Source organism: Camelus dromedarius, chromosome 28 (assembly GCF_036321535.1).
Source record: "Camelus dromedarius isolate mCamDro1 chromosome 28, mCamDro1.pat, whole genome shotgun sequence".
Lineage (NCBI taxonomy): Eukaryota > Metazoa > Chordata > Mammalia > Artiodactyla > Camelidae > Camelus > Camelus dromedarius.
This window is the reverse complement of record NC_087463.1, coordinates 12345633-12370778: the sequence shown is the minus strand read 5'-3', so window position 1 is coordinate 12370778 and position 25146 is coordinate 12345633. Positions and strand designations below refer to the sequence as shown.

The 25146-nt window shown below is 38.4% G+C and overlaps 1 protein-coding gene across 4 annotated transcripts in view; it reads right to left on the bottom strand.

Moving 5' to 3' along the window:
• RAB27B (RAB27B, member RAS oncogene family) overlaps positions 1-25146 on the bottom strand; it is a 137737-nt gene that overhangs the window by 48060 nt on the left and 64531 nt on the right. Inside the window, exon 1 of one of the 4 annotated variants that reach the window (XM_010997193.3) lies at positions 7995-8257. The exons of the other annotated variants lie outside the window; for them this stretch is intronic. The gene's annotated coding sequence lies outside the window, so the exon portion shown is untranslated. Of the gene's footprint in view, positions 1-7994; positions 8258-25146 lie in introns of those variants that run through there. 4 annotated transcript variants of the gene reach the window in all.

Sequence of the window (25146 nt, the reverse complement as noted above, 5' to 3'; positions counted from 1 at the left end):
CTCCAGGTCAGTTAAACAGGAATACTTTTAAAGGCTTTGGAATTAAGTGATATTTGCTGCAAACAAACAAACAAAAATATATTATTCTATATCTAGTCTTCTTGGACTTTTCTTAATTAGTAGTGGATTTGATAAATGCTCCCAGTATCTGGGGGTGCTGGATAATACATCAGGCCAAGAGAATGGCCCTAAATAGATAGAAACTTTTACTTCTGCCTATATATTCCCTTTTCTTTGGGACTCTGTGGTTTGGGGAAGACCTCGCTGTTGCTTGAGTCACTCAGTTCAATTTTGCCTTTAAATTGCTCCTTGGGCCAATTTTGGCAATCTTTAAAAGAAACTAGACTCAAAGATTATGGCTAGAACGGGAAAAATGTTTAACCTTCTCTCATCTCTTTTCTATCTTGGCATATAGACAGTATGAATGTCTTGAGATCTCAACAAGTTACATGCAAAAAATTATTTCAAACAGGAAGCAGTTCTAAGAGAAAGTAGAATTTTTATAAGTGTACCCAGTAAAATGAAAATTATCAAACTTTTGATTTTCTTCCATAATAGCCTAGACTTGAAAACTGGTGCATTCAATGAATGCATTCTTCTGGTGATGATATTTCAAAGCTGAAAATGATGGTGTTTGTTGTCAGTCTTTAATCAAAGGTTTGTAATGTTTACATCAATGCAAATTTTTACCCTTGACTACCATTTCATAATTTACAGTGATCCACAATGTTCATCATAAGTTACAGAACGAGTTTTTTGCAGTAATATTTGTTTTTCTTCATATTTATTATTATACTCCCACACAAGTGGGAGTGCCAAAAACAAGAGATGTGTGTCCATAATATTAGCTTACCTATATTCAAACCTCAAACAAGAAGAAAAAACAATGGATATTTCCCAAGAGACTATGAAATATTGATGAATTTACAGAAAGAGATAATCTAGAAGAGTCACAGTTGGATAAGAGCTTAGTAAATAATGTAAGTAACAAATGCTGGAGAACTAAAGGACTAAAGTCAACATGGTTTTAATTAGAAATCTTGACTGGGATATTTGTAGACATGGATTATGTGTCTAGCTCATAGTTGAGTCATTAAAATGTTGTTTAGAATTTTTCCTTCTCCATCTATAATAATCAAAACACACACAAAAAAACTGGGCTACTGGCATATTACAACAAGTTTTTATGGAAAAACACATTTGTTCAGAACTAGATGTCTGAAATGATGCATTTGTAACAAAAAGACTTTAAACACCTGAGTGCAGAAGGAACAGAGACAACACCGCAACTGGACAGGCAGGCGTGTAGAATGGTCCCCTGCTGATTATATGACAATCAGAAATAACTGTGATGGAGAGTGAGAGGCAGTCAGATGGCTGTATAAAGAATGTTCTTAGATGCAATAAAATATTTCCCAAACTTTTTCAGACAATGAACTGGAAAGAGTATTAACATGGGGAGGGGGATGGAGGGAGAGGGGGAAGAGGAGATGGGAAAGAGAGAACAACTTGCCTTAAACATGGTCAATCACCAGATACATGTTTATAAGTCAATCACTTAATGATATTTTACATACTGTCGGGAATTTCAAAAGTAATCATTACTAAATGATTATTCTTTAATTCTTTTAGAATATCGAGATTATATTTTTTAGGCTTTGGTAAGCAGAGCTTGAGGTTAAAAGCATCATAAATTCAATCACAGCAGAGCTAGAACAAAGGTACTGAGTAAAAGAGAATAGCAGCCAATTTGTTCTTAAATTAATATTGGGCATCAGTTATTCACATGATATACCACGACTTCTTAGCATCCCATTTCTAGCTGAAGATTAAAAATAGGCCTTTTCATATCATATCCTATTTATTTAAACCATTTCAATATGTTTTTAACCCTCAGTTTGTAAATACCAGAATATTTTCACTGAAGTGATTTTTTTCCCCCAAGACATATTCTGCAGTGTTTGGTTCCTATATTGTTTCTACTAGAAAACTTTGCCTCCAAACCTTGAGAGGGAGCATCTGATAACAGGTACTGCCAACAGGCATTGGAATGATTAAGATCAAAGACTGAACGAGGGAGGGATAGGGGCAGAATGGTTTCCACAAATTCAGTTCACACAAGAAATTAAGAAATTAGCAAATGGGGTGCATTTCTTCTGTGCTTCCCAGTATTGGGAAGAAAATCTCAGAAAACCCGAGGCCTAAGTCAGCCCAAGGAGGCACCTTGGGTCAAGATAAGGATATACATTTTTTCAAGCACTAAGAGATGCCTGCTTTTTTGTTCCCTCTTTGGAAAATCTAGTTTCGTTCTATATTTCTTTTTTAATATTTTGGCATATCTAGAAACATTTATCAACAGTACATTTTGTTTATGAAAATAGTCTATTTTAAACAATAGTCCATGAGAACTGAGTAACTCTTTTAGTGAACTTCTCCGGCTCCGAGGACCTTGGCTAAGTTAGACAGGACAAATATCATACAAATCAAGTTTGCCTTTCCTAATTATTTTTGTTCCGGTGTCTCCCTCAGGTCAGATTTAATGTACAGTTTCACTTCTCTGAGCAAGTTAAGGAGAGAAGTGACAAGAAAACAGATCAGGTTGACCTGAGCTAAATGGAAAATACACATATGGGCTACAGAAAAAAAAAAAAAAAAAAACTAAAGTAAAACATTGTATTTTTTTCCCCTAAGCCTCTTAAAATGAAATTATCTTCTCTTTTATATGGCTTGTATATTTCTCTTTTTTATTTTTCTGCCTATGCGTGTTTGTGTATACTTACACACAGACATACATCTGTATCTACAAATATCTATCCATCTATCTACCTGTCTATCTAAATAGGTAAATAGATATGTAAGTGGAAGAGAGGAAAGAAACAAAGGGAAAAAGGAAGGTAAGGAACTAAACACAAAGCAAGAGTTGCAAGCTACCCAGGTCTAGAGCTAGACAACAGGGATATTAAAATAATCAACCTATTCCTTTCATTTTACACCGGAGAAAATCACGTCTTCAGGACTCAGTGCCATGCCCACGGCTACAGTCCCTAGCACAAGCAGCGTCTGATTAATGATGGGCTTCAGGACGGTGTGATTTAAATCCCACCAATTTGTGATACATATAGCTGCCCTCTCTGAAGTTATTCCCCAGATTATGTGGAGGAGTCTTGATATCCTTGAATATAATTTTACCTACTAAAAAAAAAAAGTTGTTCTTGCATTTCTGGATATTAAACATTCGGTTTATATGGCAGCTATTAACCTACTTTACTTTGATGTTTTGTTATTTTTTTTAAAACTGCATTAAGTTAACTTGTACTATTATCTCTTAAGTTTGTGACCTAGAATATCTATTAAATACCAAGGAAATTGTGTTCTTTCTTGTATTTTTAGGATCATAGTTTTGGAAGAGAGGTTGAAGGTCATTTAGTTCAACTTCCCTGTACAGACTGTCTCTACCACAAATAAGTCGCGGAGTGGACATCTCAGTCTTCTCTGACCTTATCCAGTCTTTGTAATGACTTCCCAAGTGGTCCCTCCAGCCTCACCTTGTGCGCCTCTCCAGTTCCTGCATTCCACCCTCTAAACTCTTCCGTCAGCTCACTGAGTGCACCAAGCTCTTTCTCAGGAACTCAGCAGATGCTTTTACTCTGTCTGGATGGTTCTCTCCCAACTGTCCACCTGACTGACTCCCAGACATCCTTCGAGTGTCAACTGAAACACTATTTCCTCAGGTAGGTCTTCCTGACCAAGCCCACCTTGATTCTTTCCCATCTAAAGAAGTTATTTGCAGTCACAGTAACTTCTCAAATTTCTTTGATTATAATTTTTTTATTGCTGTCTAAGCCTTCCCATTTTGAACACTATTTTATGTATAAAGAAGATGAAAGAAATATAGAATTCCACTTTCCCTCACATCCACCAACTTCATTCAGTGCTTTGTTCTAAACAACACTAAAAGAAGCTTTGGCCCTCCTCAGCATTTTCCCCAGGCGTCAGCCCACTCTAGGTTTTACTCTTTCTCATAAGTACAGCTCATTCAATACCTTTGCGAGTATTTCTAATCATGTGACCCTTTGTTCATCTGTTCTGCAAGCCATTTTCAAAAACTGATTTTATTAGAGCATCTATGTAGCTTCATGAATTTCTCTAGTGATCTCTCTTTGGAGACTATGTGAAATGCTATTTTCAGAATTTTTTAAAGTTTTTATGAATTCCTATTTCTAAGAACTCTGTTTTCTATCAAAGTTGCCCATGATTCCAAATTGCCACGTGCAATCCTCATGTCCCGGTCCTCACCTCACTCTTCACCTTAGCAGCACCCGACACAACTGACCACTCCCTTCTTTCTGAAACACTTCCTGGCCTGGGTTCCATGACGACACTCTCGGGGGCCGGGGGTTCTTTTTACTGGCTCCTTCTACACAAGATCCCTCGATGTTAGAATAAGCCAGAGCTTGGACCTTGGGGCTCTACTTCTTTCTCTCTCTAAAGTCTAAGTGATGTCCTCAAAACCATGTCTCTAAATAGCATCCACAGACTCTTGATTCCCAAATTAAAAAAAAAAAAATTCAGTTATGACCTCTTCCAAGTGCTCTAGATTCTTCTTATATCCAAAAGCCCAATCTGACATTCCCATTTGGATGCCTAAGAATACATCATAGATCTTAAAACAAATTCTTCACTTCCCTTTCAAAACTGTGTTTCTCCTGGCTTTATCCATCTTAGGAAGAGCTTCACCATCTACCTAGTCTCTTCAGTCTAAAACCTGGTGATCATTTTGGTTCTTTCGCTTCTATATCCCCATCCCTTATCTAATTGATCAGCAAGTCCTGTCAGCTCTGTCTTGAAATACATCCTAAATTTCTCTACTTCTCTCCAGGACCACTACTGCAACCCTGATCGACATCACTGTCATCTCTGGTCTACTGGCATAGCCTCTTAATGACCTCTCTTCTACTCCGCATGCCATACAATGCATTCTCCTCCAGGAGGCCAGGGCGATCTTTTAAGAAGACGGCCTCCTCTGAGGCTTTTCCTGACCACTGAATCACAGAGTCCCACTTCCCTGCCCAGGTCACTCTGTAATTATTTCATACTTTAAAACATTTTAACTAGCACTGAATTTTGTATAATGGTTAACTTAGGTGTCCATCTCCCCAAGCTAAAATGCAGTTCCCACGATGGTAACGTCTATTACCCGTAGGCTTGGAAGAATACCAAGGTTTGTAGGGTGATCAGTATTTGCTGAATGAATTTTCAACAGATAGTATCTAAATCATAGTGTCGTCTCCTTTCATGCAGAATGAAAATCAAAAGCCGACACATTTACTAGGATTTTCAAAGCCCTTAGTGAGCTGGCCCCATTATCGCCCCACCCCCTTTCAGGTCACCCCATCCCTCCCTCGGCTCCAGGTGTCCAGGCAGGCTTCTTTGCTGTTCCTGGACAATACCAGGCAAAACCCTGCTTGTTGTTCTTTCAGTCTGGAAAGCTCTTCCTCCCCATAACCACACGGCTCACTCCCTGGCTGCCTTCAGATCCACATTCAAATGTCATCTTCTCAGTAAGACTTTCCCTGGGCATCCGATCTAAAATTTCAACACTCCCTGGGCTGTGTCACTACTGCTTTCTGCCTGCCTCCTCGGATGCACATTCTCCCCTTAGCACTTATCTCTGATGGAGTGCAGATCCAACTGCTCACCTTCCTTACTCTCTATCTCCCCGGGAAAGGGCAAGCTCTGTAGGATCCGGGGGTTTTGTCCGTTTTTTCCACTTCTATCCAGACAGAGTCCAGAAGAGGGCTTGACGCTATTAATGAACATTTGTTGAATAAGTGAACAAGAAACTTAAATTCTTTTTCTCAATACATTCAGTCATTGTTTAGTTAGAAAAGACAACTTACTGAAGGTTTTTTTTGGCTATGTGTTAAGCAGCATTTTATTCTCATGACTGGTAATCTAGACAAGTTTCCTTCATTTAAGGAAGGCCCATGAGAAAAGGTTAATATTTAAAGAATATGAATAATGACTGCAAAGGGTATGAAGTACATTAAATAATTACTCTCAACTCCATTCATGGGGCTTACAACAGGTTTTTATTATGCTTAGTGGTGTTGCTACTGCCTACTTCCATATAATAAATGTCAGCTCCATATTACACCTAATAATGAGTGAAAAAATCATTCCTCTTTGGCCGCCAACTCTAGAAACTGACATACCCTTCATGAGAAACATCTGGTTTATCCCGTCTGTTTTTACTGTAATTGTTTTCCTGCAGCTCAGCATTATAATTAGTTGCTCAAGAGCTGAACTATTGGTTAACCTACCCTGATGAATCAACTCAAGAAACTGGATTAATTGTGAGCTGAGCTTTATGTGAATAGCTGGTCTGTATTTCATGCTTTCCTGATACGAAAGACCAAAAAACTAACCAGGAATGTCCCAGGGTGAGGGCGGGATAAGGGCAGGTTTCTGTTCTGCACCACCTGGGGCTTTGGATGATTTCCACTTTTCCAGAAGTACAGTTAAATAAATGAAAAGCAATTTAGAAACCAGTAGAGAATATTAGTATAAGCTGGTGTGTCAAGGAGCTGAGAAGATCAATTATATTAGGGATACCTTCCCTATCGGGTCAAATATTCCTGTTCCCGAAAGGGCCTATGAAAGAGTTGTGGTTTGCTTACACTTGACAGATTCCCTTTATTCCTTCTTGGCATCTTTGAGAACAGGCTTATCCAGTTTCATCTGCAATGTTTTGTTCTCCTTTCGAAAGCAAAGATGGTTAACATTTTATGGGAGGTCACTCTCAGTTCTTGAGCAGAAAAGCTTCATTAACATTAAATGATCTGCCAAGATGACCCTGTTTTGGCCGTCCCTAAGAATCCCCTCTTGCCTTCAAGAAGGACTGATTTCCTCAAGGTAGAGGATTATGGTAGGAAGCTGTGAAAAATACCTATTTAGGGGGAACTGCACAAGGCAAGCACGGCTCTTACTTCATACTACAATTTGGACTTTATAATAGTAGCTTGAAAATTCAATAAACAAATTCCTGAGGCTATAATGCTGAAGTTAACTTTTCAAATGCAGAACTATATAACCATGCATATAAAAATATATATATTTATATTACTGAAGATGTGTGAGTGTAACTAAATATTAAGAACCGTAAACATTTTTCTTTGAAACAGAACTAAATAAAAATCCATAGCTATTATTATGTTAAATAATTCTGTTGCTAATAACTCCAAAACTATGTGTTATTCACTTGGGCTTAATTTAATAATGTACTCCCGAAACACCTGGAATCTTATACCCTTAACTTTAGGTCTTGAAATAAAAAGCAGTTAACTATGTTCTAGGGGTGCTGACTTGAACCAAACTACGCTTTTTTGTAGGAACACAGCCTCTAGCTTTGCTCCGGGACATTTCACTGGCTTCAATAGTTTTCAGATAACTAGATAACGTTGTTCTGGGTGGGAGGCTCTGGGAAACCAATTTACTGTGACCACTTGAACCAACACACGCGAACGCACCCTCCTCGCTGCAACACTCGGAGCAGAATTCAGAAGGAACGGGGTAAAAACACTGGAAGACACAAATCACCTTCGATTTCTCTGTGGCTGTTTCACGTGAGGACATGCCAAGATAGCCCGGCTTCCCTCACTAAGTGATTGCCCCTTAAGTGAAACTCTAAACGCATTATGATGATGGTGAATTGTTATCTGCTTGTTTTTGAGGTGCAGATGGAAGGAAGCTGCCAATGCTGCGCCTGGTTCTTTTTCGACCCTGACCAGCTGTTTGACAGGCAAGGACCAAAGCACAGACAGACAACCAGCCGGTTTCCTGCGGCCGCCCGCGCACACATCCCGCCGCACCCGGATCTCCGCGGAGCCGCGGCCCCTCGCCCCCGGCTCACTTCCTTCCCGCGCGGGAGCCGAGCCAGCCCCGGGTGGGTGGGGACACATTCCTGCAGCAACAGCCCGGCTCCCCCAACTCACCAGCCTGCGAAGTTCCCTGGGCGAGAGGTGTCAGGTTTCTGGGGCTTCCTTCCCCTTCCCGAGCCCGTGACCTCCTGGGCTCCGCCACCAGCCTCGACCCGGGCTCGGCCTCCCAGGGCGACCGTCCTGGGGACAGCTCCTGCTTTCGCAACCTGTGGCGCGGGATCGGGCCCACGCCGGCCAGTCCCCGGCGCCCGCCCGCGAGCACTGCGAGTGGCACGACTCGTAGCACCACCCCCGGGCCCGCCGAGGCGCCGGGATCTGGGAGGTTTGTGTGAGAAGAAGGCGTGTCTCCCGGCCCGGGGCGGGCGTGCGGCGCTCACCCCAGGCTGATCCTGGGGCTGACTCAAAGGCGCTCGGCTCCGGCTTCAGTTCTTCAAGAGCTGGCAGCCAGCTCATTTTGAGTCCTTGATTTTCGCGTGTGCTCTTTGCTTTCTCTTATTCAGAGAGCCCAGGGCACTGTGAGAAGTGCTTCCAATGCACTGCATTCTCTCCCGGGAGGGGTGGGGAGGTGAGAGTCTCATTAACTAGAGAGCGAGCCAGGAACTGGCACTGGGGAGCAGAGAAAGGAAATAAAAGGGGCTGGATGGAAATCCGTGTTTTAAAAGTTAGGATCTATTCATATGAATACGTTAATCAGTGTGAACCACCCTAATCTTTGCCTCCTAAAATCATTTCAGAGATCTGCCGGTTAAGTAGGAGTCCTGTCTATGAAGTCAGGAGTCAGGAGCACACACATTCACTGAGCTGAGCTTTATTAAGTACCTGCTACGTGGCAGACCTTGCTCCAGACACTTTCAATTCATCCGTCCACAACCAAGATCCTGGCTGGCCCTGTTGCGGTCACATTTCAGACGACTCTGCCATCTCTGGTATACAGCCTGATGGCACAGGTGAAAATCCGAAGTTGAACATATAACAGCAATTGATTTTTTCCCTCTGTGAAGAAAATCAAAAAGTTCCAAATCTGTTGCTTGCATTCATGTTGGTAAACAACAAAGTGATTGCTTAAATTTTCATTGTTTGACCCAGTTCTGACAGGGTGCCCTAGAGACAATCTGGGAGGCACTGCCATTGTCAGCTAGGCATTATCTCCTGGAGAAGTGCTGTGGAAGAGGAGGGGAAGAAAAAAGAGCCTAAAACCAAAACCAAATGCAAACAAACAATAGCAAAGCATTGGAAAAGATATATGTTGGAGAACACATTTGGTTTCACAGAAATCTGTCTATTCCATTAGGAAAACACAGACAAATTTCCATTCTCTGTGCCTCAGTGTTCTTATCTTGAAAATGGGGATGATAAAATTCCTTCATAGGGTTAGTGTGAATAAATGAGTTCATACCAGCAAAGTACAGAGAACAGTGCCCAGCACAGTGAACTCTATATGTGCATGGGCTCGACTTATTATTTTGTAAGTATATGGAGCACGTATCTACTTCATTCTCCCAAAGTAAGGTCCGGTTCATCAAAATTATTCTGATCTACTAGGAAAAAGCATAATAGGTTCAGGTTGTAGATTTTCAAAACACATATTCTGGGAATCTTATATTTATAGTAAATCTACTCTGCATCCATCAACAGTATCTATATAACAACTGTGTGTCTATGGGCCCTGAGAGAGATAAAAGAAATGCATAAACAACTTCGACTTTCTTCCACTGTGTAGCACATTAATTTAAAATGATTCTCTGCACATGATCTAAAATGGCAATTTGTCTTCTTCACCTAGTTCATGTGTTCACTTCCACTAACCCTAACAGCTATTACTTCCCGTGTTCAGGAGCGTTAATAAAGCCCTGTCCCCAGATCATCTCATTTGACTTTCACAGCACTGCTTTGAAAGAAGCAAGGCATCTATTATTTTTATTGTCCCTATTTTTAAGAATGAAGAAACTGAGGTTGCGTAAGTCCCGACAATGTGCCCAGAATCACGAAGGTCCATGAATGTAGAACTCAGGTCTGCTGCTCAGGAAGGCAGAGCTCACCGCGCTCAGGACACCGTGCTGCCTCCCTCCTGCTTCTGGAAAAAGTGCCTGTCGTGAGGAAGTCTAACACACATTTATCTTCTCTTCTCCTCGTCACCCTTCCCCAGATAAGGAAGGAAGTGTGCCAGCGGCCTCACGGGGTTAACTTGCAGGGACAGCTTTTCTGTAGTCACTTGCCACTGAAGTCCTGCCTTTCAGGTTCCGAGGCTCAGAGGCACGAGTGTTACCTGGTGACACTGCCAACCACTCAAGAGAGGTGGAACTTTTCCTTCCCAGTGTGAAGAGGGGTCCAAGGAGAAGGCAGGGGGACGACATGAGCGAAATGATTCTTGGCCACTTCATGAAGGCCACTTTGACCGGAAGTAGAGCAGAATAAAAGACCCTGGGGAGCCAGTGAAAACAAGGCGACAGCATCTTGTGTCATAACAAACATTAAATGCCTTTCTGCGTCTGGAGTTTATGTGGCACAAATTAAGTAGACAATTTCTGTTTGATAATGATAAACAGGTTTATCATTGAATAAATACAGCACTGAGGTAAACAGACACATAAATATACATGGAAGACTCCTCGTTAGAAACGGTAAATTGACCACGTGTTTTACCTCCCCTTCCCCGAACTCCTCAGACACAAGTATAAATTAATGTTCTGAATGTTATGAAATCGTAACGACAACTAAAAGGGAGAAGAGACATCAAGAGACAAAAGAAACTGCAATGGATTGTTTGGAAGAACCTAAGTCAGACGGAGGCTCAGTAACGCTGAGAAGAGGAGGAGTCTGTACACTGCGTGCCTCAAGAAAGGGTTATGGGTAAGAAGCAAGACAGTTCTCCCTACATAACTTGGGGAGCTCAGGCCCAGGAGACAAAAATACCACCATGGAAGGAGGCCAGCTGGTGGGGTGAACACCAGGGTCTGGTTAGATGTCTGTATACAGAATGCTTGGACCCAAAGTTCCCTTCCCCACTGCCGTGCAAGCAACCAACCATAAGTTCCTCCATCTGCTCAACTCAGCCTTCAGGAGACTGGAGGTTTATTTCCTGGAGAAAGTAAACTAGAGTAATTTGTGGTTTAACAAGATGAACTGAACAAATGCATTTTTATTTTGCTCCTACAGAAAATGAATTAAAAAGAAATGTACATACAAGACAGTAAAAAAAAAACCTCTTGTAATTGAAAATACACTCAAAAATTTAAAAATTTGACAGGTGGGTTATAAGATGAAAAGTTCAGGAGAATAAATTTTTAATTAAGTAATTAATTATCTAAACACACCAAAATATATCATTCTGATATATTAGAAGCCCAGGAATAAAGAGAACCTAAAACATCTTCTAGAAACATAGAGCAGATCACATACAAAGGAAAGGAATAAAAATTGCACTGGATTTCTCAAGAGCAATAATGGGTCCATGAAAATTCTTTAAAATGCCTTTGCATTTTATAAATATAATTATTTTGAAATGAGAATTGTATAGCCAGACAAAATGTCAGCCAAGTGTGATTAAAGATATTTTTAGACATGTAAGAATTCAAAAATGTACTTCCTTTACTGTTTTTAAGGGAGGATCCCCAAACAAGCTTATAAATCAAAAAAGATGTAGAGATGGAACCCAGGAAATGGAGGCCCAACACAGGTGGGTAACAATCGGCCTGGAGGGAAACAAAAGGGAAGACTGCAGTAGAAAAGTCTCCAACAAAAAAAAAAAAAAAAAAAAAAAAAAAAATTATTTAACGTACACACACATTTGAAAAATTATTGAGAATGTCTGTGTAGTGGAGGCTGGAAGTGCTCATCCAAGTTCATGTTCTCTTTTTCTTGAGTACCCCACTAGATTTCAATCCTTAGCCCTTTGCCAGAAGGGAGGCATATAACTGAGTTCTAGCCAATGATATGTGGTCAGTAGTGACGCACATCACTTCCAGAACATTCCCATAAAATGACCTCCGAGATTCTCTATGCTTTCCCTGTTTCCTTATTAGTATCCAGACACAAAGACTCAGTGAAGAGCTCTGAGACCCTAGAATAAATTACAGCCTCGATATGAAAGAAATTTGTGGCTCTGAATGATTGTGTGGCGTAGAAACCCTAGCTGCCACATATTGGACTGTGACATGAGCAAGAAACAAACTTACTCTGAAATAAGCCACTGAGACTTTTTTTTAATTGTTTGTTAAAGCAGTTAGACTATTTTGACTCTTACAGTTTGAAAGATCATTTGGGAGCATTTATGAATAATTTACAGTAGGTACAAAGTATGCTAACAAGGTGGGGAAAAAAGGATATTAATAACTCTAGGAAAAACAAAAGGTTATGAGAAAGGAAACATACTGATAATATAGCATTTCATTCAGATGTGAAATTGTAATTATAATTAGAAAATGGAAACACTGACAAGAGAGTAACCATAAACTATGATACAACTGCATGTGGAGGGTGTACTATAGGGAGATGGTATATCTGTGTGCAAAACAACTAAATTCTCAACTATTGTAACAGAGTCAATAAACAATGTGTGAAATTGCCAAATAAACAGTAGGATAAGCAAACCATGTAGAAACATGCGAGTATGTACAATAAAAATCCACTGAAAAAGTCAAATGTTTTCCTGTGGGGATTGAGACTGGGTCTTAGAAGGAGACCTGTATTAGTTTATAAGAACTTGAACACCATTTTTTTAAAACTATGAGATATATTACCTTAATAGAAATAATGTTAAAGTAGGCTTAAAATATACATAGGGAAGTAAAAGACATTTGTTCAACAGAGAAAACATGACAATTTATTATTAAAGTATTTGCATATATTTTTTGCATTGTAACCTACAAACAGTGGAGAAAGTGAATCTGGGGTGCAGACTGAAAGATAGATTTGAAAGGACTGTACAGTCTTTTATTCACTCAACAAACATTTAAGTAACGTGTGCCCAATACTTGAGGATATCAGACATGGGGTTAAAGTGAAGAACACAGAGGAAAAATATAAGGTGCTCTATAAGGAAATGAGTATTTTAAAGCTTTAAGCAATAAATATATTTGGTTTCTTCTCTTGTCCTAGGTGATATGAGCCACTGACTTAACTTTTAGGGTAAGATACTGCCTTTCATCTTTCAAAATACTCTTAAAACCTACCATCTTGTCTCTCGAGTTGAAACCCACACTGATGAGTTCAGAGGTTTCCTAATTCACCCCACTCCTGGGACTGCAGAAAAGACTTTGCCAGGTAGTCACACATGAGGCTGCCTCCACCCTCCGCTGATCTGTAGTTCACATGATGTATGTCTAATCACAAATAAAAATCAACTCCTCCCCAGTTTGAGGAAACCCCATAGCATGACTAAAACTCACAAGACTGGACTCCCAGGTCACGCCAGTTTTCCTCACTGCTTTTAACGATGTAACGTCAAGGAATATATATGCCTACGTGAACTATTACAGGCAAATTACTTTAAATGTGTAACACATCAAAACCTATTTTAGGCACCAAAGTGGACTTGCTCACGTAATTATATGTACAGCATCTATTCTATGGTTTGTTTTAACCTCCCCACTTCTAACTTTCTTTTGCCTCAAGTTTCTTAGAATGTGAAATGGACGTACACTGGGATATTACATAGAAATTATTTATAAGAGTCTAATTCTTTCTATGTTAAAGGAACATTCTATGGGAAGGGGACCAAATGGTATCATGAGTTATGTTTGTATATAGCCACAGTAGTGTGGTTATGCCATAATTCTGTCAATGGAGAGTATTAGACCCCTTTATAAACTAAGAAATGTTATAATTACGGACAAAATTACAATTACAAAATTGCTCACACAATTTATCAGATTGATTAAGGAGAAATAAATTAGTATTAATAAAAACTCAGTAGATAAGAAAGAATGTAATGATAATACATATACATACACATATAGTTACATATCAACATATATAACTGCATGTGTGAACATAAGTATGGTTACTGACAAGCACATGAAAAATGTAAATGTGTATATGCTTGATGCTAGCTTTATAGTGAGCTACAAAATAAAATGTTATATGAGCCTATCATACAAGTGTAAACAAATGTATGGCGATTCCTTCATTTTCCCAAAATATGTTATCAAAAAATAGTTTTCTTCTTCACAACGTTTGCTACTTTTTACCTGCAAAAACTTCAAATTGTGACACCATACACTCAGGAATAATTAAATCTTTCTTAAATTACTTTGCCTGTGTTTTAACCAATTATTGGGTAATTTGTCCAAGCATCCAAACTAACAGTGAGCCATAACTTAGGACAATGCTTACACATTGGGACTAATTTATAGTAAAGAATTTAGATTATATTTTTAAAAAGTTATCATTTTAACCCAAATAGGTAACTGCTGTTGATTTATCCTTGAACACGTATTTTTAAAAGAATAGTAATTTACGCAACAAAATTTCACAGTATGCTGGACATAAGAATGTTGTTACTCACTGTATCTCTCCTATGAGACTGAACATTTCCCAGAGTTCTTAACTTATTCAGAATAAGTTTCATGAAGTTCTTCAGTGACTAACTAAAACCAGGTTAGGATAAAGGATCACTGAGGATTGAGATTAACATCAAGACTAGGACAGACATGCTGTGTCCTTTCTGCATGAAAACGGGACTATTAACAACACAGAATTTTAGCCCTTCACACCTCATCTATAGTTTATTAGTACTAAATAATCAAGTCTTATGCCCAAAATGCTTTGCTTAGGGTTAAGTTTGGATTTAGCACCTACTTTAGTTTTTCACTTATTTGTGTTTGTTTATACCCTAATTTGTTTCAGAAAGATGATAATTTTTTTCTATAACTGCATAAAGTACAGTAAGAAAAATAAAACTCAAATTGATAACATTTTTAAAAACTAGGCAATAAAAATAAGATCCAAATTTACAAAAGAGAATATTCAGATATCCAGCAACCATAAAAAGGTGCTCACCATCATTAGTCATCAGAGAAATGCAAATTAAACCATAATGAGATACAGCTATGCACCTACCAGGGTGAGTAAAACAAAATAATAAGTGCTGGTGAGGAGGTGGAGCAAATAAAATGTTCACTCGCTGCCAGTGGGTTTGGTTTGACTATCTTAGAAAACTGAACCTGGGCAGAGATATGGCCCACTTTAAATATATGGTTTGTAGAACTCTATTATATGTTCACCAGAAGTCATTCACAAGAGCTATTTGTCGTAGCTGCAAGCTGAAAAGAACCTAATGTCCATTAATAATAAGAAAAAAAATTAAATATCAGTGTATTCATAAAATGGAATATTACACATCAGTGAGCATAAAGTATGTCTACGTGCAACATTAGCGAATCTCACAGGCATAATACTGAATGAGAATACCCAGACACAAGCAATATATCCTCTAGAATTCCCTATATGTAAATTTCAAAGTCAGGCCAAATTAATCTATAGTGTTAGCAGTCAAAACGGTGATAATCTTGTGGGGACTGGAGTCGTGACTGAGAAGAGACATAAGAGGGCTTCTCATGATGTTCTGTTTCTTCATTTGCATGCTGCCTATGTAGGTATACTTGTTTTGTGAAGTTTATTCGGGCTTATATGTACGACCTGTACACATTCCCATATGTATTCTGTTCAGCAATAAAATTATCTTAAAATGTAAGTTAACAACAAATTAAAATTGAAATGAGGTTTAAGATTGAAAAAGAGAATGTGAAAGGATAAAGTCCGAAGTTCGACTAGTACAGAAAAATCTCTTTTCTAACATTAGTTATATTTGTTAGAGACCATGAAGTCAGTATGATTCATTACGTACATGAAAAACAAATGTGTTGCTCAAGAGACATCTATCCATTCATAGAATTAAGATCTTGCTCCCATGCTCATAAAGAGGAGTCATCTTACATAATGAGCTCTGACTTCCAGAACATCCTGATAGTAAAACACCACAAGGAATTGGGGTGGCCTCTTAAAATGGCCATCAGTGCAGACGGATGGCATTAATAGTAAATTTGAGTTCAGTAACCGTAAGTAAGTAGCTCTATGGGTAAATGAGGGGCTGGCAAAACTACATTCTTTGCAGGTTTAATCTAATTGAGGGACTGATTTTAGAGTAAGGGACTGATAGGTTTTATCCTCAGTACATAGATTTTGGTAAGTCCTCAGGCAAGTGGACTTGGGGCTGTCTCCCCAGCAGCACTTGGAGAGCAACCATTGTATTGCTGGTTAAATGAGCATCCATGGGCTTCAGCCAATGAGGGCAAGAGTGACATCTTGTTATGAAAGCTGAGAAGCTTGGCATGGGTATGTGTCTGCATAGAAGGGCTCCCTAGTGCTGCTCAAGGTTACACCAAGGGAGGCTCCTCAGCAAGCAGTTTGGGGTCTCCTGTAACACACACATCACATCCCTGAAGTTCCACTTCGTGGAGCATTAGTCCAATCCTTGGAGGAAAAAAAACTGAACTAAGTGTAACCCATACATTTTCCATGGAACGTTACCTGTAAGTGGGTGAAATTCTTTCTTGCAGAGTGAAATAATCTTACTCTTTTTATGTATAAAACACAGATATACATATAGCACATAAACAGATATGCAGTCTACCTGTGGCATTAAAATTTCATGGTTGGGGGCAGTTATGGGAAAAAAATGACGGAAAAGGCTTCTTGGGTGAGGGGTTGTGTGAAATAAGGGTTAGGAAACACTGATGTAATCAAATGCAAAACACAAAATAATAACAGCTACCCTTCTCCGGCCCCAACTCAGAGAAGTATTCACAGACATTTAAACATTTAAACTGGATCACCATAACCTCATCCAGTATCCTTTAATAGAAATAATTTGTAATATATATTCTCAGGTAAATGAGTAAGTTAACTCAGTTAAATGTTGGAATATGTCTTATAAAAAGACAAATTTGGTTTTAGAATATTAATACTTTACCTTGGTTATTGTTCTATTAATGTCACTCCTACGCTGGGAAAATAAAAATTGCATTGTACTGCTTAACAATCTTGGTCTTTCTATGATCTGTAGTAGGAGGGGGTGGATATAGCTTGCTCAGTAAGTGTACCTTGTGGTTGTTAAAAATAAAAAGTAGCCGGAGGGTAATATGCTCTGGAGCACTCGAGTGGAATATCTGCTTGAAATTTATTTTTTAAAATAGCATTTTTTTTCCACTGTAACTGGTGAAACAATGCAAAACCACACAAAGAAAAGTTCCCCGATTCCATTCCATCCTCTGCCCTTGAGTTAATCAAAGGTATTTCCACAAGCTTCTTTATTTCTTCCAGCTTTATTGCGATATAATTGACGTAGGACATTGTGTAAGTTTAAGGTGTACCATGTATTGATTTTATATATGAATATACTGCAAACTGATGACCACAGTAAGGTTAGTTAATCACCTCACATAGCTAAAATTTTCTGTGTGTGGTGAGGACTTTTAAAATCCACTCTGTCAGGCAACTTTCAAATACACAATATAGTATTGTTAACTCTATTCACCATACTGTATATGGCATTCCCAGAAACTGACACATCTTATAACTGGAAATTCGTACCCTTTGACCACCTTCACCATTTCCTCCACCCTCCACCCCCTGCCACTGGCAACTACCAATCTGCTCTCGGTTTCTACAAGTTCGGTTTTTTAGATTCCACATATAAGTGAGATCTTAAGTGTCTTTCTCTTTCTGACTTATTTCACTAAGCAGAATGCCCTCTAGTTTCATCTATGTTACAGCAAATGGCAGGCCTTCCTTCTTTAATGGCTGAATAATATTCCATTGTGTGTGTATCACGTTTTCTTTATCCATTTTTCCATCAATGGACACTTAAGATTGTTTCCATGTCTTGGCTACTGTAAATAATGCTACAGTGAACATGTCGGTGCAGATATCTCTTCAAGATAGTGATTTCATGTCCTTTGGTCAAACACCCAGAAGTGGAATTGCTGGATCATATGGCAGTCCTATTTTTAATTTACCAAAGAATCTCTATAAATGTTTTCCGTAGTGACTGCAACTATCTGCATTATCACCAACAGGGCACAAGCCTTCCCTTTTCTCCACGTCCTCACCAACACTTGGTATCTCTTGGCTTTTTGATAACAGCCATTCTAATGGGTAAGAGATATTTCACGGTTTCTGTTTCCATGATAATTATCTGATGTTGAGCACTTTTTCATTTGAGTATCTTCCTTGGAAAAATGTCTATTCAGATCCTTTGCCATTTTTAAATTGAATTATTTGTGGGGTTTTTTGTTATTGATTTGTATGAGTTCTTTATATATTTTGGATATAAATCCCTTATCAGATATGTGGTTTGCAAATATTTTTTCCCATGCTGTAGCTTGCCTTTTCATTTTGTTGATCAGTTTCTTTTTTTTTAAACATTTTTTATTGATTTATAATCATTTTACAACGTTGTTTCAAATTCCAGTGTAGAGCACAATTTTTCAGTTATACATGAACATATATATATATATTCATTGTCATATTTTTTTCTCTGTGAGCTACCATAAGATCTTGTATATATTTCCCTGTGCTATACAGTATAATCTTGTTTATCTATTCTACAATTTTGAAATCCCAGTCTATCCCTTCCCACCCCCCACCCCCTTGGCAACCACAAGTTTGTATTCTATGTCTGTGAGTCTATTTCTGTTTTGTATTTATGCTTTGTTTGTTTGTTTTAGATTCCACATATGAGCGATCTCATATGGTATTTTCCTTTCTCTTTCTGGCTTACTTCACTTAGAATGACATTCTCCAGGAGCATCCATGTTGCTGCAAATGGCGTTATGTTGTCAGTTTTTATGGCTCTGTTGATCAGTTTCTTTGCTGTGCATAAGCTTTTTGGTTTGATGTGGTCTTACCTGTTCTATTTTGCTTCTGCTGCTTGTGCTTTGGATGTCATATCCATAAAATCATCGCCAAGATTGATGTCAAAGAGCTTTTTCCGTGTTTCCTTCTAGGAATTTTATGGTTTCAGGTCTTACGTTTGAGTCTTTAATCCACTCTGAGTTACTTTCGAGTGTTGTAAGATAGGGGTCCATTTCCATTCTTTTGTGTGTGAACATCCAGTTTTCCCAGCCCCATTTATTGAAGACACTATCATTTTTCTGCTGAGGATTCTTGACTCTCTTTCCAAATATTGGTTGACCATTATATGTATGCACAAGCTTCTTAATGTTCATATACAGGTTTTTTTTTTTTAAAAAAGAATAGTTATATAAATAAATCTGGATCATAAATCCGGGTCTATAATAGCTTTCCCGTTACAATGTAAAAGTTGAGTAGTTGCTGCAACAAAGGAGCAGCTATATGACCCACGAGCTTGAAACACTTAATATCTGACCCTTTACAAAGAAAAGTTTGCTGTCCCCAACAATAGAGCATTTAGTTAAATAAATCCTTGTTCATCCATTTGATGGAAAATTGAATCCATTAATGTGTCGTTGTAAAAGAATGTTTAATTAAATGAAAATAGATTCACAACGCATATGAACCAAGCAATTTAAAACAATACACAGGCTGAAGTCAGTTTTTGTTCATACACATCTGCATCTGTATCTGTGTCTATACACACACACACACAGTACTACGTGGGGTGCTTAGAATTGAAGTTGCCCATCGGTCAGAGTCTGATGGGCCCAAGATCCATTTCTGAGCCTACCAATTACGAATTGTGTGGAAACGGGTTAAGTTACCTTGCCTTATTGTTCCATTTCCTTTTTTATAACACTGGAGATGTGCTATCTGTGCAACACAGATAGCTCTCATCCCCTTCCAAAAACTGCTCTGAGGTGAATTAACATAGCATTACCTGTCCCTTACGGTGGTTTAATTATGAAATGAAACGGAAGTTTGAATGTGATATCTAGCACAGAGCAAAGCATACTACATTATAAATTCTCCTTCTCCCTCTGCTTCCAATAGACAATAGGAGAGACAAGAAACTCCTATCTTATTATTTCTTTTTCAATAAGCAGATGGAATAGAGAAAGGAGAAAAGAAAACCCCTTTCAAAGCCTGGGACATTCTTCACCACAGTGATAGACAAGGACCACAAAGCCCCAGAGAAAAAAAGCCACAACTGACAGCAACATGAGAAAAGGGTATTAATGTATTTCTATGCCATGACATCTGGTTTCTTCTCTGAATTATGTCAATTAAGGCCATAACTGCAGAGGATGAAGGAGCAACTATGCCTCTTTACTCGTTCTCTTCCCCATGCATTGACTTAGAATTATCATTTACATCAAGAAGCGGTAAAATATGTCTTAACTTATTAGCTTTATTTGCCATTATTTTGTGTATTTATATCATACATATATAGAGATATGCATATATGTGTACCTATGTGTGTATGTATATATATACACATACATATATATACATGTGTATACATACATACATAGGGGTAATTTTCCTTACATTAAAGGCTAAATTATTCATTTTATATTTAAACCATTAGAAATAAGAATGTGATTAACAAATGTAATTCCTAAAATGTCCTTGTTACTTAATGTGGAGTCACAGAAACTCAAAATCTGAAAGCAATCGTCCAGGTCAGAATTTTCCAGACTCTCCTCCAAGGAACACTGAGTAGGAAGGGTTCTGCAGTCAGTCTGCTTTGGGAAACACTGCTTCTGCTACTGCCTCTTCACATTCACAATGAGGGCAGCAAACACATTAAAGTGTCTGCAGTAATAGAACTCTTCAGTCTAACTGAGTCTGTCTTATCTTAAATAATTTGGCAATGAAAGTTCTTTACTCATAAACTCCTATTTCACATCTCCTAGAAGTATTGTTCCCAGAACATCTGTAAGCCTTCATCTAGTTTAATTCACTCTTTCTATAGATAAGGAAACATAACCGTGTATAACAAAAAAATGCACTCTGCAACTCATAGCCTCAGTTCATTTCTGTTTGCCAGCCATTGAGCTAAATGTTGTCCAGATCCTGAAATAATGCTGAATACCTGTTTATCTTCCCTCCAGCCCCAAACTCAAAAAATGGCAATGAAAGAATTAAAAAGGTATTAACCCACAGAGACAAGGGTAAGAAAAAGGAGCAACAGATTATTTTGACGTTAACAAGCAGATGCATGTGTGCTAACTGCCTTAGCAGGGTGGCGGAAACCGCTACGTCTCCACATGGGGGACACAGAGGAGGACGGCGGATTCACTAGAGACACACAGGACTGCTTAAATATCGTGTGCGTATGAAGCTGACATACAAGGACTTAGTGAACATCGCTATGTACATTCCTCCTCTCCCACTCAAAGTTTAGGAAACGCCTATTTCTGAGTGACTCAGGTGGGTGGTGAAGCACAGAAAGGCGAAAAGAGCAATAAAACAATCTAGATTCTTATGATTATTCAATTTTTTCATAGGAAATGCATCAGTTTCAAGTAACCGTCACTGAGCACCGACTATATAAAAGTGATGGACTAGATTCTGGGGATACAAAGATTATCTCACAGTAAAATTCATATGAAAGCCATGATTCCTGGCCTTAAGAAGTTTACCCCTGCAGGGGTTGGGGGATTCATAAAGTTTTGCTGCCTTTTTCAGACATTTATTCAACAGGTAATTTAGTGAGCTCCTGCAAATTTTGTGAGGTCCCAAGTTTGAATTTCAGAACTGTATTAGTTCAAATAAATTCCATAACCACTCTAATCCCCTGTTTCCCCTTTCATATAAAAGGGATAATAATCACGTCGTAAGCTGCATGCCTGAAAACACTTTGATAGATATTTCTGATAAATATATAAAAATAAGAAAACACAGAAGTTCCTGGAATTAAGTTTTGTTCAACCAAATTTATTGGGAGCCTACTAAGCGAGAGGACTTACAACGAAACCCAAAAGTTTAATCTTACCAGAAGTGAACGGGGTACGGGGAAGGGATTACAGATGGGCAGGAGGCCACGTTAGAGGTGACGGATCTATTCACTGTCTTGACTGTAGTGATGGTTTCATGACTAAAATTCATGTGTCAAATACATCAAATTGTATACTTTAATTAGGTCCAGTTTATGAATTAAACTTCAATAAAGCTGCTTTAAAAAAAGGAACACAAACATAAAACTAGGCTTGAACCTCAACCCCTTAAAGGGGACACCATCGTCTTTATATTGAACACCTCCCCCTCCTACTTTTAACTCCCTCATTGTGGGGTGCATTGTAAGCACTGTTTCTTCTATTTTACATTTTGAAGATGTTGACTTGTTTAAAGATGTTTACATGCATACATGGTATACTTTTGATAATTTTTCAGATCAATATTCTTGCAACTTCAACTTACATAAATGTTGAAAAGTTGGACAGTGAGAAAAATAAGATTATGATTACTTAGATTCTTAATAGTAAAACCAAGGTTTTTAAGCTTTTTAAAAATCAATACAATCCAAAATATCATTATCTGTACATAAATTGGCATGAATGTACTCTACAAAGCAAATGAAGAAAGACAGCCCAATTTTCTAAGAAATTATTCCTAATGTGGGATCGATTTAGTAATGTTTACACCTAATTTTTGGATCGTGTCTCATACAGCATGCAGGTAGCCGCTCAAAAGACGTGCTGCTGTATTGAAGGGAGTGATTATTTTATAATCAACCATCTACTTAATGAAAGCATTTCTAAGAATGTTTGGCTCCCAACACTTGGTTTTGACTTTTGTACTAGCTAAGCTTTTACTGCAATAACAGACTACCATAAATCACTTCAATCTGCAGTATCTTAAACCAACGTTTATTCTCTAACTGGGAAAATTTCATTCAAAATATTTTATCATGTATTCATTACTCTAATAACTCTTTCCTTAGGGAAAGTTTTCCTGTGGACCCTGGGTTGCATCACGGCCTTCCTTTTGCTTTCTCTGAGCGATCAATCTGTTCATAGTTCCTGGTCTAGTAAACACTCTTCTCATTTTTGAGCATGGCTAGATATTAACTAATTACTTTTCATATCTTTATTTTAATTAATTATTTTAATTTTAATTAATATTTTAATTTTAAGTAATATTTCATATTAATTATATGAAATCTATATTAATTATTTTAATTAATATAATCATATTAATTCTGTTATTTTAGTGATGGCGTATTTGACTGTGTTTTCTGATTGAAAACTGGAAGCTTTTAAAGTTATGTACATGTATGTGTACACGATAGTCATTTTACATTTTTGACTGTAGATTGGAAAGAATAAACTGGTTTCATTTGTTCAGTAAGGAACTGAGTGATCGGTCATAACACATATTTTTAAAACGAAGTCACTAGTATACTGGCTTCGTCTGAATAGGCTGACGTGTGATGTCTTTGTTGACGACTGTCAGGAATTTCCAATGCTCCTCACTATCTAGTTCTTCTCTACTTCAGTGTCTGTGAAGATGGACACTTTCCTGCCCTCTGATGTTTGCCTGGGCTATGGGATTGGTTTCGGCCAATGAAATATGGACAGGGTGATGGGTGCTATTCCAGGAGGAAACATTTCGGAGCCAGTGCGCACTCTGCCTCGGTGATCACAGAAGCACGGGTGGGATCTGAGATGCCAAGAGACCACAGCAGCCGGGAGCACTGGGCCAGCACGCGGAGGACAGGGACAGCTGCCTTGAATGGGGCGCCCAGACCACATGTGAATAAGAAATAAAACTGCTCAGATACAGGGACTGTTTGTTAACACAGCACGGCTGAACTCATCCAGATGAGTACAAAGAACGTACGGTACCTTAGGAAGTTATCAACGAACAGATTTTAAATACTCCTAATGGCATACATAAGTATGTAACCGACTTTGTTTGTTCTTACAGGATACCTTACTTTTATTATGATGGAAACTGGCTTTTGACTAGTTTTTAGTCAATGTTTAACATGTAATTAGTGCAAAATTTAACTCCTATTTTGAAAGATACAAACAGACTGGGAACAAGAAAAAGACCTAAAAGACCAAGCCGTAGTGCCATGCACATCTATGTTCAGAGATAGAGGATATCCCTGGAGATGATGAAATGATAAGGCGAATGCTAAGGTCTCATTTATTTTCTGAACTCTTTCTTCCCCGTAGTTCAGACATGGCGGTTTTTGCAGTCTGCGTGCTGCCAGCACGGAGCTATCCCATTTCCAGAATTCATCTGTGAGCGCAAGTGTCGATGGAGGGTGTGGCAAACTTGGTCGGTTCCCCACTGAGCGCTCAAGAACAAAACCATTACAACATAGCCAACAAGACGTTACAGGTGGTGCTTAAATCCCACAAAGGTATCATTACTGATACTCATCCACCAGGAATAAGATGAGCTTGTTTCCACGGCTGGCTGTCAAATGATATGCGTGTTGACAAAGTTAGGAAATTTGCTGGTTTTGTCAAAGGCTGGGGGTTAGTGGTGTGAGTCAAGTTATTGTGGTCACCCCTGTAAAGCTCCAAGTTCCTGGGGAGGTTATGTTGTTAGGGCAAAAAGGTGAGGACTTATAAAAGCCTCCTCAACTCTTCTGTGTGTTGCCCATTCCTACGTGAAAAGTTTAACCCTCAAAATAAGGCTTATCCTCAAAGTCAGCATCCATCAACGTTCGGCTTTTCTTTTCTGAATACTGATACTGCACGTGAGGGTGATATCTCAGAGCAGGACAAGAAGAGTTGAATGAAAATGAAATGCCAGTTGATGTAACTAAACCTCAAAAAGTCGTTCAGCATTTCAGAATAAGCTTACCATCTTCTATGCAGTGCAATTTGCTCAAACCTACTCACGTTTACTTGTAAGAGATTTAGAATGTTTATTTCTGATTTTGAGCAGGTCGACGGTAGTGCTGTGATTAATTTTTTGAATGTTATTTTTGCTAGTTGTTTACAGTTTACACATGGTGTTAAAGACTCATGTTTCTGACCCACTTGACCATCCCAGCTTGATCACAACTAACAAAACATCCTGAAAGCTAATCTATGCCATTACGCATTTGAAAGATGTTTACAAAAATTGCATGTATATAGATCTCAGACATGTATTTACATTCTACATAAGTTATCTTCTTTCATAGATTTGAAAATTTCAAAGACTTCGATTAATATATTGACATTAAATTTTAACAGTTCTTCCTATTTGTTCCTGTGAACATTCATTGTCATTTTCAACCCATATTTATCTTTAAATAAGGATTTTTCTATTGTTTAAG